This window comes from Zalophus californianus, chromosome 6 (genome assembly GCF_009762305.2).
Source record: "Zalophus californianus isolate mZalCal1 chromosome 6, mZalCal1.pri.v2, whole genome shotgun sequence".
NCBI lineage: Eukaryota > Metazoa > Chordata > Mammalia > Carnivora > Otariidae > Zalophus > Zalophus californianus.
This window is the reverse complement of record NC_045600.1, coordinates 144,818,770-144,833,430: the sequence shown is the minus strand read 5'-3', so window position 1 is coordinate 144,833,430 and position 14,661 is coordinate 144,818,770. Positions and strand designations below refer to the sequence as shown.

The following is a 14,661-nucleotide window of genomic DNA, read 5'->3' as shown; positions in this document are numbered from 1 at the left end:
GGGGGAAAACCTGCAAAGAATTTATGATAAATGATTTTAGTTCAGAAGTCAGAAAATGTTTTCTTTATAGGGTCAGATCAGCTCTATGGGCCACGTGGTCTCCATACTCGGTCTCTCCAGCAGCCGGGTTGCCCTGAAGACACCAAAGACACGTATGTGAGGGGATGTGCCATGCTCCCATCAAGCCTGATTTGTAAAAACAGGCAGTGGGCCAGATTTGGCACATGGGCTATCGTTTGCCCAACCCTGTCTCACAAATTCTCCTCCTCTTAATACGATTTATCGGTTGTGTTTCATTCCAAAACCAATGCGTGGGGAAGAGTCCAGCCAACCAGGAGAATACAAAGTAAAAAGATGAGAGTCCCTTGCCTCTTCTCTCCTCAGAGGGGACCCGAGACACACCAGCCTCCATCTGGGAAGGAACCTCAGACTCCCTCATACAGCCATGCCCCTGCCATCAACTTCCCAGAGGAATTTAAGGAAAGACAAACATAAAGAACAGACCGTCCGAGCTGGGCCCTTGTCTTCTGCACAGTCTGCCGGCCCCTTAAAGATGACCTTTGTCCCTCCCAGTGCGAGACTCAGGGGGACAACTCTGAAAAACAAGAACACTCAGGGCATAATTAGTGGCCACTAGAAAAAAATAAAATATCACAGATATTCTTTCAATCAGATCTCATCCTTCAAGCTGGATGATGTACAGAATTCACTCATGCATCCATTTGTTCTTCCTTCCACAACGTTTATGACCCCAAACGCTCTGCTCAGCTTGGCTCTGGGGATGCAGCCACGAAGACTCCAAGCCCCTATCGTCCAAGAGCTTAGATTCTAGGTGGGGAAACAGACCCAAAACAGGTGAACAAATAAAAATAATCTGGCCATGGTATGTGTCATGAAGGAAACAAGAAACATGCCGCGGATGTGAGTAAGGGAATCAAGCATTTAGGTTTCCGAGCGGATGAAGGGGGGAGTGGTTCGGCATCCTCCTGCTGAGCCTGTCTGCCAGACGCTTGAATGTTTCTGCCACCGGTTCCTAGCTGTAAGTCACGGGGACAGCACTGCACTTGTCTGTGCCTCCGTGTCCTCACCCGCAAAATATGGATGGTTTAGTACTTCCCTCATAATGTTAATGTGAGGATTATAGAAGCCTGGAACATACTGAGCTCCCCCAAAACACTAGCTAGTATCATCGGGAGAAATGGAATATTAGTAATAAGCCTCTTGGGAGCCTCTGGGGGAAATGGCACCATTTACTGTGCTATGTACTAAAATTCTTACTTTCTGACCTTTCTTTATCCGTCAATGGAGTAACTCTTCTGTTTCTCTTATGTATTTACCATTATTTTCCACATGTGGCTGCGATTAATAACTGTTTTGCAAATCCATTTACCCAATTCTTAGACTCATTGTATTTTACTGTTAAGTATTTTTTAAACCGGCAAATAAGCACAAAGCCTGTCGTGCTAGACCAGTGGTTCTCAAAGTGTGGTCTCTGGACCAGTAGCGGTCAGCCTCACCTGGGAACTCATTAGAAGTGCAAATTCTTGGTACCCACCCAAGACCTGCTGAATCGGAAACACTGGCGGGGGGAGGGGGGGAGGCGGTGCAGGGGAGGTGCGGGGAACTCAGTAGTCTGTTTTAACAAGTCCTGTGGGTGATCTGATTTGATTCATGTTCACATTTGAAAACATCTGAGCTAGGTTATTTGGCATTTAAGTTAAAAAGGGGTCCTGGGCGCCTGGGTGGCTCAGTTGGTTAAGCGACTGCCTTCGGCTCAGGTCATGATCCTGGAGTCCCGGGATCGCGTCCCACATCGGGCTCCCTGCTCAGCAGGGGGTCTGCTTCTCCCTCTGACCCTCTTCCCTCTCATGCTCTCTGTCTCTCATTCTCTCTCTCAAATAAATAAATAAAATTAAAAAAAAAGGGGGTCCTACTGAGAATAGTTCCTATACTCCCCGTTTGAGAAAACACTGTTTTTGGCCACAACAACCAGTAAGGAGGCGCATAGGTTTTAAAGCTGTCCCAATCCATCAGCGACAACTTTCTTCAGTTAGTACACAGTTTCTGAAGGCCATTCGGCAACAGCCTTGCTCCAAGGGACCAACCTTCCTTTGCAAAAGGTCACTTAATCCCTGAAAACTCCCACTGATAAGAATCCACAAATCCCTGAGCCCCACACTTCCCATTCTATACAAGATGAGCATTTGCTGTGTGCATTGCTTAGCAAGTGATGGATCCAGCTTTTTGCTTCAGATATCCAGTGACGACATCTTCCTTCAACACCCCATGCAAACAGTTGGACTTAGTCGCGGTGCCAACACCCCTTGACACCTACAGACATTGTGAGTGCATGGGGGGAGGGGGCATGAAGCAAGACGGGAAGCAGTGTCCTGGGGAGGCAGTCACATTTTTATGACACATCCACACACCTCGTGGGCCACAGGAAGCACATCTGTAACCCTGGGGCTCAGGCATTAAGTCCACAACAGCCAGATGAGTCTAGCCCCTTCCTTTCTGTCCAAGAGGCGATCCAAGGGAAGGCAATTGCTCAAGAATGGAGACTCACTAGTGACGGGTCAAACACAGCCCATCACTACACGGGTGCACTTTCTATAATTTGGGAAAGAAGACAAAGGTTTTGTGGCATCATAAAAAGTGATCGGTGTGCTCAGTATGTTGCCATAGAAACCACGAAGGATGCCGTTGTAGCTAAGGGTATTAGCAAATGCACTTCTAGGTTGTCTAGGAATTACACGGAGTATTGAAAGAGTGTGGTTTATATTTATTCTTCATGCGGGGACTTTCTCTTTGGGCGTATTGTATAAATCTCAGGGGAGAAATGTTATTTATTGACTTCGGCATCTACTGAGCATTCCCTCAGTCTGTCCTTGCGCTCGCCCCGGGGACAGAGACATGGGAGAGATGCGTCTGTGCCACGAAGCCGGAGGTGGGGGGGCAGAGAAGAGAGAAGAGAGGGGCATGTGCAGTGCTGTGCTCCTAGGACAGAATGCTCGACCGGCTTCCATGAGGACTCAGGGTGGGAGAGATCAGGAAAGATATCCCCACGGCAGCAACGTTCGTGTTGAGTCTTGAAGGGTGGCTTCCTGTTCTCCGTGCAGAAAACAGATGAGGAGTTTTTGGAGCAGTGCCCTAATTTTCCTGAAAGGCAGTCACGGTACTGCCGACTCCAGTGGCAATTATGGAGTCGAAACGACTTAGCTGATCTTTGGGGAAAGATCCCAAATGTCTAAGGATTGAAGACAAATAATGTTTACTATATCCACCCACTGTCAATGTGTTATTGTAAAACTGATGCTATAATGAAGTAATCAGAGTTTATTCAGTCAACAGATAGTTACGGAGTGCCTACTCTTCTATGGAGACACCTGTTCTAGGCATAGGGGGGCGGCAGCTTATAAAATGAGTGTATTTCTGACCCATCGGCATTCATACTCCAGTGGTATGAGGACAACTGAGAAAGGAAAAAAGAAGGAAAATAAATCAGGGTGAACGGACGGGCTGGGAGTGATGGTGATGGAGACTAAGTATGTAGGAAGATGGAACGGAACTTTCTCACCGCGATTTTTGAGCAAACACCCGAATGAAGTCAGGGACGGGGTCTCGCAGAATTCTGGCGAGGGGCAGGGTGTGGGAAGGGCGTTTCAGGCGGAAGGAACACAGCCAGGACAAAGGGCCTCAGGCTGGAGCGTATTTGGTGCGCTGAGCACACAGGGAGAAGCAGGGAGAGCTGAGGGAGCCGTGTAGTGACTGACTCGGGCCCCAGCAGCATCCACGCTCCAGATTTTGCTCCAAGTGAGAAGTAAATCGGAGCGGTTTGAGTGGGGAAAGATCGTCCGTTTTGGAAGGAAAGCTCTAGCCCTCATTTCTTTGTGATGCTTCTTTTCTTTTTGAAATTGTGGTAAAATACAGATAGCACAAAATTTACCGTCTTAACCATTTTAAAGTGTACAGCTGATAGTGTTGAGTATCTTCACCTAGGTGTGCAAACAATATCCAGAACTTTGTAATCTTGCAGAACAGGAACTCTCTCTCAGGTAAACACCGGCTCCCCTTTCCCCTGTCCCCCCAGCGCCTGGCAGCCACATTCTGCTTTCGACCCTTGAATTTGATTCTTAGGTACCTCATAGAAGAGGAGGCATAGAGTATTTGTCTTTTTGTGACTGGCTTATTTCAGTGAGCATAATGTCCTCGAGGTTCTTCCACCTTGTGGCAGGTGTCAGGATTTCCTTCCTTTTAAGGCTGAATATATTTCATCGTATGCATATACCACATTTTGTGTATCCATTCATCCGCTGATGGGCACTCGCGTAGTTCCCACCTTTTGGCTACTGGGAATAATGCTGCAATGCCCATGAGCACATAAATATCTCTTCCTACCCTGCTTTCAGCTCATTTGGATATATACCCAGAAGTGGGATTGCTGGATTATATGGTAGTTCTGTTTTTATTATTATTTTTTAAGATTTTATTTATTTATTTGAAAGAGAAAATGAGACAGAGTCACACATGGGCAGAGGGGGAGGGGCAGGGGCAGAGGGAGAAGCAGACCCCCCGCTGAGCAGGAAGCCCGACGCGGGACTCGATCCCAGGACCCCAGGATCATGACCTGAGCTGAAGGCAGACACTTCACTGACTGAGCCACCCAGGCGCCCCTGTTTTTAATTTTTTTGAGAATGCCATGTTATTTTCCATGGAGCCTGCATCATTTTATATTCTCACCAGTGGTGCACAGTCTCTCCACATCCTGATTTTTTTCAGGAGAAAAAATCCATGATTTTTTTTTTTTTAACAGTAGCTGTCCGAATGAGTGTGAGGTGCTATCTCATTGTGGTTTTGATTCGCATTTCCTCACGATGAGTGATGTGGAGCATCTTTTCATGGGCTTGTTGGCCATCTGGATGTCTTCTTTGGATAAACCTGCAGTGGCTCATTGGCACGCCAGGACACTATCCAACATCACGGGGACTTAGAGCACCCCCCGCATTAATTCTCTGGTAACATCTACTGAGCTCACAAATCCTTGGCATGATCAGCCCGCGATACGTTCTCTTCCATGAGCAGGCAGTTTCCAAGGGAAGGACTATGAATGCTCACATTAGTGTTCAACTGGGCTGGAAGTAGAAGAAATGAAACTAAAACTCCAATGAAATAGGGTACATTTTTTTTTTTTTTTTTTTTTTTTTACCGTATCAGCAATGGGTTAAAAACAACAATCCTAGGCATTAGGACGCAGGGGAACAGGTCCTCTCCTGTGGGGATCGGTGGCGTGGAGTTTGGTCTAACTTTTCTAGAGGGTAACTTGGCTGTAAGATGGTGCAAATTTAAATTTCTCCCGCAGAAATGATGAGAGAAGTGCAAATGTGTTGAAAATAACAGCCTTATTTAGAAGACTAGAACCAAGAAGAGAGGGTTGGTTGTATAAATTATGTCCATATTAAGAAATGGTATACCACTTAAAACTAATGTTCAAAAAGACTTAAGACTTGGGGAAATGGGGGTGCCTGCCTGGCTCAGTCTGTAGAGTGTGCTACTCTTGATCTCAGGGTCAAGAGTTCGAGCCCCACGTTGGGTGTAGAATTTACTTAAAAAGAAAAGTCTTGGGGAAGTGTTTATGGTATATTGTCATGTGAAAAAAGGGTTTATTACTATATATAATGTGATATTTTTGCCATTTAAAAATTAATTGCTTTTTTCCTAGGTAATAAATTTATACCTGGTTCAAAAATGAAAAGGTACAAAGGAATAGACTTTTCCTCATACAAGGAAAAGTCTATTTCCTATTCCTGTCTTTCGTCTTCCTACGCCCATCAAAACCGCGCCAGAACAGACAGGAAACCATGTTGTTAGTTTGTTTTGTATCATTCTAGACGATTTCTCAAGCATCTGTAAGTGAATGCAAACATATGTCCTTTTTCCCTTCTTTTGTGCAAATGGTAGCTTGCTGTATACATTGCTTCACACTTGAATTTTTAATTATTATATATATTTATTTTTTTAAGATTTTATTTATTTGAGATTGAGAGAGAGCATGAGCAGGGGGCAGGGCGGAGGCAGAGGGAGAAGCAGACTCCCAGCCGGATCCCAGGACCCTGAGATCATGACCTGAGCCGAAGGCAGACGCTTCACCGACTGAGCCACCCAGGCTCCCCTATTTTATTTTATTTTTTTTAAAGTTTATTTATTTATTTAAGCAATCTCTACACCCAACATGGGGCTCGAGCTCATGACCCCAATATCAAGAATCACATGCTCTTCCAGCCAGGTGCCCCTAATTTTTTTTATTTTAGTATATAAAATGTATCCTTATTCCTTTTTAAAAAATAGTTGCATAGTATTCCACTGCATGGACGTAACATAATTTAATTAGCTTTATTACTAGGTGTTTCGGCTGTTCCCAGTTTTGTAGTATTACAAGTAGAGTTGCTGTGTAGAACTCTGTACACTTCATTTCACACATTGTGCAAATACGTCTATAGGATTAATTCCTGGGAGTGGAATTGCTGAGTCAAATATAATATATATTTTCATAAATCTTGGCAAACTGCCCTCAGAGATTATACCAGTTTAAGCTTTCCTCAGCAAAGTTCTCCACTCTCACCAGATTCCCCGACAAAGGCAATAACATCAAACTTCTGGAGTTTTGCCAATCGGATAGGTATTTCAGTGTAGCATTAATTTGCATTTCTTTGTTTATATGCAAAGTTGAGCCTCTTTTCAAATGTTTATGAACCATTTGGGTTTCTTTTCCCATGAAGTACATTATATTATTTTAACTAAAAATGCCTCTCTGTGTATCCATTCATTCACAATGTAAATGCCTCCTACGTAGGGACAGACTCTCTGCAGGACACCATAGGGGCTGTTGTAGGTAAAGGAGTGAACTTGGGGGACTCGGCTCTTGCTCTCCAGGATGTGCAAGCTGATGGAGGAAAAGGATTTTGGGCTAAACAGTGAACTACTTACAGAAAACTTACACATACGCATTCATGCATCTGTAACACACGGGGAAGAATATTTGGCTGTCTACTGCAAGTTGACAGATGGATTTGAGTAGCAGTGATTTTTTTCCTTTGTGCTTTTCTGTATTTTTCAAACTTTTGGTAATATACACACATTAGGTTGGCAATGAGGTGATCTCTCCTTTGTCCATTTTCTGAATTTTCCAAGTTTTTTTTTTTTTCCTGCAAGGAACACACATAATCTTTGCACTCAGGAAAAAGAAATACGTGATGTGAAAACATCACATCTGACACACAAGTATGTCAGATATTAAAAAACACGGGAAAGAATGTTCCTTCTCTATGGCAATGATGATGAGTTTGGAGAAGGAGATGTAGAAATCCATGTTCAGAGCTTGCAAGTGGTTGGCCCCTATTCTAAGACTTCCCGTCCCAAATTCCAACACAGACCTCCACTCACCAGAAAAATTAAGGACTTTTCTCTTCTTGGCCGGGCAACCTCATCTGTATCCAACAAAACAGGAACTGAGCAGCTATTAGTCCTGGAAATCAGGCCCCAGGGCCCAGGCTGGGAGTTTCCCTTTTTCCCAAGCCAGCTTCGGGCTTGGTGTCCAAGGGCGACCCCTGTTGGTGGAATTTAAGTACGCCCGTGGCTCGCGAGCCTCTTCTCCCAGGACTTGGATGCCGGCTGTTTGATTTTTTTGTGGGGTCCCCCTCCCCCCATGCTCCCGCTTCTTCGGGTCTGCCTGCCGTTTTCCTGGGAAAACCTCATCTGGATGCTTGGGGGACGGAGCCACAGGTGTAGCCAGCCTTTCTCACAGGGAGGCTGCTGTGAGGCCAGGGACGGGCTTTGCTGGTCAGCAGGTGGACGGCAGTGACTTCCACTCTGAGGGACAGGCTTGCACCCCACCAGCCGACTGAGAATGCTGGACTCGGGCAGCTTGTGGGAGCCGCGAGCACACAGGCCGTTCAGTCCGCAGGATGTGGCTGAGGGACTGCATCTCACCTCCCCCTGAGGCAAAAGGGCAGGCTTTCTGGGTGCAGTAGCACCATTTCTTCTGTCTGGAGACTCTCCCTGGGGATTCTGATAAGAACCAGAAAACCAACACAGCCCTTCTTGAGCATTGAGGCAAGTCTGGTAGTCACTCCACCAGACCAACGCTGCTGACGCTGGGCCACAAAGGGTTGCCTGGCGCACGGCGTCCACCACGTGCCGCCTGGAAGGGCTGACGGAGCTGGGTCGAGCCTGAGTTCAGACATGTGGAGCCTGCTTGCAATCCATCAGCCTCACTTTCTCCCCTGGGCATGGGTCTGTGATAAAGAGAGCCGGATACCAGAGGAATGTGCTGGGTATTTCTGTGCTTCGAGAAAACATGACTGACTAAGTCATTCTCCGAGCCCATCACCAGACAAGAGTCTTTCTTCACTGTTTTGTGTCTCCGTGTCTGTAGAGCAGGCCCCTCAGCAGAGAGCACATGCCCTGCAGGCCTCAGATCTACTTTCTGCTGATGGGAGTGGGGAAAAATCTCCCCTGTAGCTCTTCGTGCTCCAAGCAAGGCTGATTCAAAGCTGACCTTTCTCTGTGTGGCCAGATGCTCAGCCAGGCCTCCTCCAGGTGTTTGTGGGTCCTGGTGTCTGGGGTTCCTCCTTAAGAAAGGAAAGGAACCAGAAATTATGGTATGGTGAGGAGGGTACATAGGCGGGTCCCATCTAGGTTTGCTGGAAAGGAGAGGTGGGGGAGGAATGCTTGCCATAAGACCCAGCTGGCTGCCTTTCAAGAAGTCAAGGAAGGCTGAGGATTCTAATTGACCCCAGTGAGGGTCAAGACCAGCTTTCTGGTAAGGGCCTGGACAGGAATGCAGGGCTTCCCTCGTTTAGCCAAATAATCAGGGCTCTGTCCCAGCTCTGAAGACAGAAACAGGCTCCAGCAGCTTCTGCCTGACTATCCCTTGGCAGTGGATTCATGGGGCTGATGTGTGCTGCCTAGAATGAGGACCTTGCCTGCAGAGTTGGTTCTCACGGGGTGCTGGCTGGAAGGAAGGAAGAAATGGACATTCTAGGAGGCTCCAGCTAGCCAGGTGAAAGGGCTTTTGTAAACTCTAAAAAGTGGACCAAGTGGAGAACTGGTATCAAAGCCCTCATTTTTCAAACAACAAGCAGAGACCCTGAGAGGGGGAAGTAGATGACGCTGGGTCATCCAGCAAGTTAGTGGCAGAATGGAGAGAAGATTCCAGGTGCCCCAGGGACCCGTCACAGGCTCTTTCTACTTGCACTTTCCTTAAGCAGGGAACTATCTACAACAGGCATACCTGTGTGCTCTGACCCCAGGACCTTGGTCTGTGCAGTTACGGAGAACAACGCCAGAAAGATTCTAACTTGTTGAGCACCTACTACGTGCTAGGTATCTGTACTATTACCACCTCATTTCAGGCATCCTACCAGTCCTGGGAGGAAGCATCGGAGAACCCATTTCCCTGATGAGGACACTGACACCCAGAGGGGTTAAGACCTTTCTCTGCAGCCACATAACCTGGGATGTCTGACTCTGGTTGCGAATGAAGTTCTCTTTGAACATGTTGCTCTTGGAGAAACACTGGGTCCCCTATACCAGGACCCCTCTCCAAGGCCACTCTTTTTAGATAAGTTAAAAAAAAAAAAAGAATCCTGAGACCTAACAGCCCTGAACCCCATGTCGCGGTCAGCCTGGCAGATGCAGGACTTTCCCCTCCACCGCCTGTCCCCCGGAGCGGGCTCATAAGCCCGCGCCGGCCACCCGAGCCCCTGGCAGCCGAGAACTCGCGCCGGCGGCTCGCCGCGCCCTGGGCTCCAGCGCCCTCACCTGGCCGCGGCGGTCGGCTCTCCGCGCGCCCCGGCTCCGCGGGCTCGGGTCTGCGCCTCCCAGAGCGGCCGCCAGAGCCCGCCCGGGGCCGGACGGGGCGCGGGCCCCCGCCCCACCTCGGCGAGGGGCGGTCGGCCGGGGGCGGGCGTCTGGGGCCCCGGGGAGGAGCCAGCCCGGCCGGCGCTGCGCGGAGAGCCGCCGCGCGCTATAAAAGCCGCCGCTCGGGCCGGCGCCTGGGAGCGCGAGCCGAGCGCCAGCAGAGTGCGGCGGGGCCGGTGGGGCCGGGCCTGGCGGGCGCAAGAGGCGCAGGGGCATCCCGGGCAGAGCGCGGCCGCGCGCGGAGCCCCACTTTTTCGGACGAGCCACCCCTCTGCCGGCCCACGTCCCCGGAGCTCGCGGAGCCCGTCGCTGTGCCTCCGGGCCCGCCCCGGCTGCCGCGCTCCTGGCCCGCGGGACGTGCCGCCGCCTCGGCTCCCGACCGCGAGGTAAGAGGGCCGGGCCGGCGCGCCAGGCTGCGCTGACTGCCCGAGCCTCGGAGGGGAGGGAAGAACGCGGGGCCGGCGCCTCCACGGGTCACGGGAAAAGGTTACCCGTCTTCGGCTTCTGTCAGTCCGTCCACTCTGTGCTCTGCGGTCCGCCTCTGTCGGTCTGTCTGTCCGTCCGTCTGGGCGTCTGTTGACGGGCACACGCCCCTGTCACTGTCCTCTGGGAGATTTCTCCGAGATCGTGTGATCTTTTGCAAGCCGCAGGTGCCGGGGTGTCCCCGGAGCGCGTCCAGCGGTGTGTGTGTGGGGGCTGCTTTCTGTAGAGCCCCCCCCTTCTCAGTGGCTGAGGGAGGGGGAGTCTTGCGCCCGGGACAGTGGCTTGCCGATGAGGGACCGCTCTGAGGGTCAGGTCGCGGAGTCCAGCCGCCGGGGAGTCGGCTCACACTGCGCGCTAGTGGGCGTGCGCCTGGCAACAGGTCTGCGCCCTGCTGCTCCGGCCCCGGCACCGTCTTCCTTCTGGTTTCCCCTCGGTCTCCCGCTGCCTCCGGCTCCCGCACTCCGGCGGAGCGCGGGGCTCCCCAGCGGCGTGCTGGGGCGCGCGGCGTGTGTGTGTGTGGGGGGGTGGAGTGCAATTCAACGTTAATAGACATGACGGCCCCTGTTGATGTTTAGACTGAGACTCCAAACCCGGCATTGCTGGGAGAGGGTTCGGTGGTGCCTGGCAAGGGACGTCGGCTCCAAGAAGGGTTAAATTAGGTTAAAGACCTGGCGGAATGCGAGCCAGGGTTGTGGCCAGGTCTCCAGCTCGCCGCTCTGGGAACGAGGGCCAGAGACCTCCTGGAACGGACCCGGCGGCACGCATGTGCTCTTGAGAAAGGAGCTCAGTGCGCCCGAGGTCCTCAGCCGCAGACTCTCAGCTCTCAGCGACCGCCGCCGTTCCAAGGGTCGAACACCACCACGGCCGTCCCAGGCGCGCCTCCAGCAGCCGGGTTTGAGGTCCTGAGTCTTGCTCCGCGCAGCCAACGTTGCCCACAGGTGAGAACTCTCTTTTGAAAGTAACCTTTTGATGTACGAGCCAGTGCCTGGCTGCAGCCCCAACCCCGGAGATGGTGAGCCTGGGAGCGAGGCTCTCCATTCCGGCGGTCTGGAGAGTGATCCCGGGTGCGCCCGGGGGCTGGAAGCCGGTGGCTTTGCGTGCCCAGGCGCGGCGCCACCATGGACAGCTCCCAGCCACTTCCTCCTCTCCGGGTCTGCGGCCCTGGGTCTCGGGAAGTCCCGTGCATTCCCAGACTCCAGGTGTTGGGGCGCAGAGCGGGAGGAGAGGGACAGCTAGTTTTTGAGAGCCCATTGTAACCTGTCCCAAGGCCACGTGAACCACTCAGGAGAATAAAGGGAGCCTGTGGTTGGTGACGGGGTCCTAGGTCAACTTGCAGCGGAGCTCCCTACAGGACCTCTGGCATGGTGTGTGGCGGGAGGGGGCTCCCTGGCTGCTCTGTAGCACCGTGGGGCCCTTCAGAGGTGTTCTAAATGTGTGACGCCTGCGCATCCGACTGAGGCAGTGAGATCATGCCAGACCTAATGAGGGACTGCTCAGACTGCTTTCTGTACACAGCATGGGGCCAGGTTACCTTTTATTACATTATTTAGTAAATTTGGTAGTGGGAAGAGATATTAGTTTCAGAGTCACAGAGACGGGTTGGAGAAGAATCCAATAGAACAAATTGTAGAGGATGTGTTCGGATGCATTTGCAAAAGGAACTATAGTGTCTTCTGATCCTAATTGTTTTCTCCACCATGCAGAACACTCTTAAAGAAGCTCTCAAAGGTTCCTCTTGAGCCCAGTTGATGCTTTTTCAAGTTGGTTGCTTGGAAACAGGGAGGGGAGAACCTGTAGGGGTTCCTCTGTGCAAATTGCACATCTCCTTTCTCTGATAAATGGCATGGGCTGGGGCTCTTCTTTTTGCCCTCTGCACCCATACAGAAGGGTGTATCTTCCTTTATTTTAAAATTGCAAGGAATGTCCAAGGTCTGATTCTGTGTGTGACTGATAGAGGTCCCTGGAGAGTAAAAACAAGCATCCTTTTTTTTTGAGGCAGCATGTGTGATTTTGTGAAAGTCACTGGAGCAGGGTGCCTGTTCCCTACACCATGGGAGCACTTGCTCTCCCTGGCAGAGTTGCTAATGAGAACGAAAGTGGCCCAATATAAAGCACTTAGCCCCTCGCTGGGCACAGAGAATGCTCTTAAAATGGTAGCGATTACAGGTATTTGTCAAAGATAGTTGTGCATTTCTTTTGAAGACCCAGCTGTCCGCTCTCTCCACTAACCAGCAACTGTTTGACAGGGACTCCGTCTCCAGCTCCGTGTCCGTGTTGGAGAACTTGTGGATGAAAGTCACGAAAGCATTGAAGTTGATCACAGGGCCAACGGAAATGGTGTTCAGAGATAAACGGGAGAATTTTTGTGAGACAAATCAGGCCCTGTGTTTCTCACCTGCACCACTTGGAAGAAAAGTAAAGTAAGTCATTTTCAAAATATTATCATTGCCCTCCAGATTTGAGGATTAATTCTTCCTGAGCCTTCCCTCAAAAGAATGCAGGATATTCCAAAAGCCCTCCTTGTCTTGCTGGGGGAGGGAGGGGATTTTTCTTGGGTCTGCATGGGGAGTGGCCCCCATGGTCCCCATTTCTGGATTGCTGCAGGTTGGAGTGAGGGTTTGCTGCTCCGGGCAGCACCTTGTCTCGGAATCCCGTGTGTGGTCCTTACCACGCAGGAAGCAGCCCATCTGTTCATGGTGGAGCCCCGCTTGGCTGTGAGGTCCTGACTAGGACACAGCTCTGCCTGGAGCATTGGCCACTTACTGGGTCCCAGCTGGATTTGAAGAGTCCCTCCAGCTCTGCATTTGGGGTTCTGTCTGGTAGAAATCACTAATACCATGATATTTGGATAATGGAATTATAAGGGGCCCAATCTCACACTTAGAATTTTTTTCCCCCAAAAAAGTGTGTATGTGCATGCACGTGTGTGTTTCCACCAGTTTCACATTCTAGGGCTCTTAGATTTTTTTCATCTATTTTTTTTCCTTAGTAGATCAGAAGTCATCTTAGCTCCCTCCATCTGAAAGGCGTGGAGCTCAAGGATGCAGTGCACAGATGCAGGGAGTCTTCCTGTGAGTTCCATCCGCCGGTGGTGTGAATGGAGTGGGAGGCTGGACCCCGGCTGACCTTGAAGCCCTGGCTCTCTACCCTGGAGTCCACGCAGGTTCCAGTTTCCAGCACACGCCACTTTCTGGTAGGAAGACAGCTGAGCTCCTGCACACCCTTGGAGTCAGGACCAGTGAGGGGAGGGCCTGGTACAGGAGGTGGCAGGGGACTCCACGGGCCCTGGGGCACTCTCTGCGTCCTGCAGCAGCGTCTGAGTCTCCGGGACGGGCTGGTCAGATGACAAGAGCGGTGATCAGGGCAGGGCCAGAAGGATGAGAGGGGTGCGTTCAGTTATGCTCAGCCTTCTCTGAACCCCGCTGCTTGAGTAACCCCCTCTATGGTCCCAGCAGAGTGGCAAGCACGTAGAATAATTGCATTTGTAGTTATAACTCCAGAGAGAAATGCAAGTGTGTGGGTTGGGTTCTTAAGAGGAACAGAGTTATGTGTATGGGCTGCATCCCCAAGACCCCATATCCGTGAACTGTCATCTGGCGACATCTCTCTTTCCACACGATGGCAGATACCCAGATATTTGATCTTGTCAGAGTAACGCATTGGTTGTCTCCTTGTGCTAGATTTTTCCTGTTGTGTGGAAGCAACTTGGTTTCCTTTGACCAGTTAATAGGAAAGGATCACATATCCTGCTCTCTTTTATATCCGGTTAGGTTAGTAGGAGTTCGGAGTGGTAACAGGTACAGAGGGACATTTCTCAGTGCTGAGTCCCTTTTCAACCAGTTTCCCTTGGGCCCCAAGCCTCCTTTCCCAAGAGCCTGGCCCATGGAAACTTTGTTGAACTTGGGTGGCTATGGCAGGGACTCAGGTCAATGTCTGCACTTCTGCCCCAGCCCACTCCCTCCAGGCGCCAGCCTAACCTCTCTGGTCGGTTCCCCCCTCCTTTCCTTGGCCCCGGTCTGCTGTTGTACCAGGCTCTGTTCAAACTTGGCTCTTCAGAAGGGAGGCTGCATGCAGAGAAATGTCATCAAATATACATTTGCTTTCTGCTTAGTACCCTCCGTGCCAGGAAACACACTTTCCCACCCAGAGAGAGAGGAGCTGCCCCTCTCCCCTTGCCCTGATGTTTTCGAGGGCCCCTCTCCAGGCTCGGTGTGGCTCCGGGGGCACAGGTCCACCCTCCCCTTCCCAGCCCCTGCAGGT

The 14,661-nt window shown here is 50.8% G+C and overlaps 1 protein-coding gene across 5 annotated transcripts in view; it reads left to right on the top strand.

Moving 5' to 3' along the window:
• Positions 1–10,072: 10,072 nt before the first annotated feature.
• LOC113909733 (cell migration inducing hyaluronidase 1) overlaps positions 10,073–14,661 on the top strand; it is a 134,712-nt gene continuing 130,123 nt past the window's right edge. For all 5 annotated transcript variants that reach the window (XM_027571232.2, XM_027571231.2, XM_027571230.1 and 2 more), the window contains exon 1: positions 10,073–10,304. The gene's annotated coding sequence lies outside the window, so the exon portion shown is untranslated. The remainder of the gene's footprint in view (positions 10,305–14,661) is intronic.